Below are 5,059 nucleotides of genomic sequence, written 5' to 3'. Positions count from 1 at the left end.
GAAGGAGAAGAGAAGAAGATCGAAGAAGAGAGATTTTTGATTTGAAGAAGCTCTAATTTGGTTTATTTTGATTTGATTTGAGAGATTTTTTATTTTTGATTTGAAGAGAAGAAGATCGAAGAAGCATAAGGTTTATTTTTTGATTTGGGTTTTTGATTTTTTGAAGATTTTTTGGGTTTGGGTTTCTGAAAATGGAGGAAATAAGAGTGAAAATGGAAGAAAGAAGAGAGAGAGACAGTGAAAATGGAGGAAAGAATAGATTAGGTAGAGAGCTTGGGGAAGAAACGTACCAAACTTATATATATATATATATTATTTTAATTGAAAAATAATATAAATTAATACATTTTTTAATTGAAAATAAAAATCAGAAAAAATTTTAAAAAAAGAAAAATTATTTTTTTTAATAATTTTAAATTATGGACGTGTCAAAATTTGACACGTCAGAAAATTCTGATGTATTACATCTGACACGTCAGAATTTAAATTTTCTGACGTGTTAAATCTAACACGTCAGAAATTTTCTGTTTCTAACACCCATAATCCTAACGCCTGAAACACGTCAAAAATGCCCCGTCAAGAGGATTTTCTGACGTGTCAGGCTACCTGACACGTTAGAAAACTTATGTCAGCAAAAAATTGATTTTTTGTAGTGTGAGTTGTATGTAAATCACTCAATAATAGAGAAGAATCATGCATAGTTCCTAAAGAACTAGTTTCACATATTGCAATATCTTTATCTTATCTTGTCATTTTCTTTGATTTTACAACATGTTATTAGTATGAAGCTCTAATCAATTGTTGTGTTCTTTTGATCTTCAACATCAAAAGCTATCTGTGAGGTATTCTCAATTCATTATAAGTTTCTTTAACATTTAATAATCTTATTATCTATTTTGTTAATTAACATTCTAACATATGCTTAGAAATTTTTTGTGTTTTAAGAATCATATTATAACATTTGCATATTATAATTCGTGTGAGATTTATATGAACTAGAATGTTATCATACTAATGCTATGAATATGATGTCTTATAATTTTATATGCCTGAAGTATATAAAAACTGAGTACCTTACGGTAAAGAATTTCTTAACCTTGTGGAATAATTTAAGGGAGATATTCGAGTACCAGAAGACAGTTATCCTCCCAAAAGCTCGTTATGATTTGGTGCACCTGAGGTTGCGAGATTTCAAGAGTGTCAATGACTATAACTCTGAACACTTTAAAATCAGCCCACAATTAAAATTGTGTGGAGAAAAAGTCACTGATATGGATATGTTAGGAAAAAAAAAAAAAAAAAAAAAACATATACCACATTTCATGCCTCAAATGTGCTCCTGCAGTGTCAATATCGTGAGCATAATTTCACAAGATATTCCGAACTGATATCTTGTCTTCTAGTGGGTGAGCAAAACAACGAGCTATTAATGAAAAATCATCAATCTCGTCTAACGGGTTCTACACCATTTCCTAAAGCAAATGGAACATCATTTCATGGTAATAAAGGAAACCATGGTCGTGGACGTAGATGTGGTAGAAAAAAAATTTATAGAGGTCAAGGGGAACGTACTCATAATTCTTATAAAAGAAATGCTTCATACCACCAGAAGTAGAACTACACTGAGGCGAAACAAAATGAAAACAAAGGTTTACAGAATAAACCTACAAAGAACTATGAAGATAAATGTTACATGTGTGGTATGAAAAGACATTGGTCACGTACCTGTCGTACGCCTAAACATCTGGTAGACCTATATCAAGCCTCCATAAAAGAAAAGGTGATTGAAATGAATTTTGCTAATCACAGTAATCCTTAAGATTCCCCAATTTTTCTTGATACTCTAAATGGAGAGGGTAACATTTATCTTGATGTTTCTGATTTCTTTGTAGACTCTAACACAAAAACTGATCTTCTGATTGGTAATGAATATGTCTACAACAATTAAAATGTTTTCATTGAGTCTTAATCACAATATGTTTACATTGTCAAATTTAATTGTATTTTGTTATTTTCTTTTTGATTAATAAAATTTTAATATATATTTTGTTTCTATATAGAGGTATGGGTCATATTGATGGAATGATTAATTCCAAGATGATTGGTGAAGATTTGTGTCTAGCAGACAGTTGTACAACGCACACAATTCTTAGAGATAAGAAATATTTTCAATATTTGATATTAAACAAAGCTAGTGTCAATAAAATATCAGGTTCATCAAACCTAATCGAAGGCTCTAAAAGAGCAAATATCATATTGCCAAAATGAACAAAATTTTGTATTGATGATGTTTTGTATTCTTCTAAATCTAGAAGAAAGTTAATCAGTTTTAAGAATATTCGTCTAAATGGTTATCATGTTGAAACCACTAATGAAGGCAGTGACGAATATCTTTATATTACTTCAATAATTTCGAGCCAAAAGCTCATATTGGAAAAACTACTTGCTTTCTCTTCTGGGTTGTATTATACAACAATAAGAACAATTGAATCACATGTTGTGATGCACCAAAAGTGCTCTAATCCAAAGATGTTTATGCTTTGGAATGATCGTCTTGGACATCCAGGAACAATTATGATGTGTCGAATAATTTAGAACTCTCATGGACATCCCTTAAGGAACCAGAAGATTCTTTTACCAAGTGATTATCCATGTGCTGCATGTTCTTAAGGTAAACTTGTTATCAAATCATCCCCTTCTAAGGTAATTGTTGAATATCCATTATTTTTACAAAGAATTCAAGGGGATATATGTGGGCCGATTCACCCTCCATGTGAGTTATTTAGATATTTTATGGTTTTAATATATGAATCAACTAGGTGGTCACATGTTTGCTTGCTTGCTACTCGTAATATTGCATTTACTAGACTTCTTGCTCAAATAATTAGATTACGAGCACAATTTTCAGATTATTCAATTCAATCTATTCGGATGGATAATGCGGATGAATTTACATCTCAAGCATTTTATTACTATTGCATGTCAATTAAAATTAATGTTGAATATCCTGTTGCTCATACTCATACTCATAATGGTTTAGCTGAATCGTTTATTAAATGACTTCAGTTAATTGCTCGACCTTTGCTTATGAAAACATATTCCCATCACTAGGGAGAGAAAAGTTGTTGCCAGAAGCACGACAAGAAATCACTTGAAATAATTCGACGTTATCTCATTTTGATCATCGTATAAATCAATGTGAACTAGAAGTTTAGAGAATCATTCATTTGCAGAGTATTGCAAATCAATTGCCGGATGCATTTACTAACAACAAGAAAATAGTTAAGTCTCACATTCTAACTGCTAATACTCCAACGAAGATAGAAATCCATGTAGGACAATCAATTAATACAGCAGCAAATGAGTCTAAGGCATGCCTGAAGCGTGGAAGACCTATTGGTGCAAAGGATAAGATTCTCTAAAAGAGAAAAGCACAAGGAAATGAAATCGGTGCTCCTGAAGAGGCCTTACCCACAAAACAGGCAAAGAAAATTGATCCATCCAAACTTTCTGTATAAAATTCTCCTGGAAAGGAATTCCCCGAAGAGGAATCTCCTGAAGAGTTAACCCCTGAAGAGAAACAGGTACTTGAAAATAATGAGATCTCAATAAATTATGTAAGTAGAAGAGAAATATTGGATACAAACAAAATTGTTGTCGACAACATATTTTCATTTAAAGTTGCATTTGACATTACCAGAAGTAATGATGATATTGAACCACAAACCGTCGAAGAATGTCGATGTAGAAATGATTGGCCAATGTGGAAGGAAGCAATTCAGGCAGAATTGAACTCACTAGCAAAACGTGAAATATTTGGACCTATAGTCCAAACACCTGAAGGTGTATCGCTTGTTGGATACAAGTGGGTATTTGTACGAAAACGAAATGAGAAAAAATGAAATTGTGAGATACAAAGCAACACTTGTTGCACAAGGTTTCCTGCAGAAACCTGGTATTGATTATGAAGAAACATATTCCCCTGTAGTGGATGCAATTACATTTAGATTTTTGATTAGCTTGGTAGTTACAGAAAGTTTGGATATGTGTTTAATGGATGTGGTTACAACATATTTATATGGATCACTTGATAATGATATATATATGAAAATCCCTAAAGGATGCAAAATGCCTGAAGCATATAATTCGAAGTCCCGAAGTATTTATTCTATCAATCTACAAAGATCTTTATACGGGTTAAAGTAATCCGGACGCATGCGGTATAATCGTCTTAGTGAATATCTATTGAAAGAAGGATTTAAGAATAATCTAATTTGTCCATTCATTTTCATTAAGAAATCAGAATTTGGATTTACTATCATTGCAGTTTATGTAAATGATTTAAATCTTGTTGGGACTTCAGAATAGCTCATAAAAACTGCAATGTATTTAAAAAATGAGTTTGAGATGAAAGATCTTGGAAAGACAAAATTTTGCTTTGGCTTACAAATTGAACATTTTCCAAATTGAATTCTTGTTCATCAATCAACATACACACAAAAAATCCTAAAGCACTTTTATATGGAGAAAGTTCATCCTTTGAGCACTCTAATGGTTGTTCGATCACTTGATGTAAAAAAAGACTATTTTCGCTCTCGAGAAGATGACGAATAAATTCTTGATCCTGAAGTACCATATCTTAATGTTGTTGGTGCTCTGATGTATCTTGCAAATTGCACACGACCTGATATTGCATTTTCAGTTAATTTACTAGCAAGATACAGTTCTGCACCAACTCGAAGGCATTGGAATGGGGTCAAACATGTTCTACGTTATCTTCGTGGAACAACTGACATGTGATTATTTTATTCAAAAAGTTCAAATTCACAATTAGTTGGATATGCAGATGCGGGTTTTCTTTCTGATCCGCATAAAGGTAGATCTCAAACAGGATATCTATTTACATGTGGAAGTACTGCTATTTTATGGAGATCTGTCAAGCAAACACTTGTTGCTACTTCTTCAAATCACTCAGAGATTATTGCAATTCATGAAGCAAGTCGGGAATGCATATGGGTAAGATTAGTAATTCAACACATTCGAGAAAAGTGCGGTTTAT

Source organism: Corylus avellana, chromosome ca5 (genome assembly GCF_901000735.1).
Source record: "Corylus avellana chromosome ca5, CavTom2PMs-1.0".
NCBI classification, from domain to species: domain Eukaryota; kingdom Viridiplantae; phylum Streptophyta; class Magnoliopsida; order Fagales; family Betulaceae; genus Corylus; species Corylus avellana.
The sequence above is the reverse complement of the archived record's forward strand: the minus strand, read 5'-3'. Positions refer to the sequence as shown.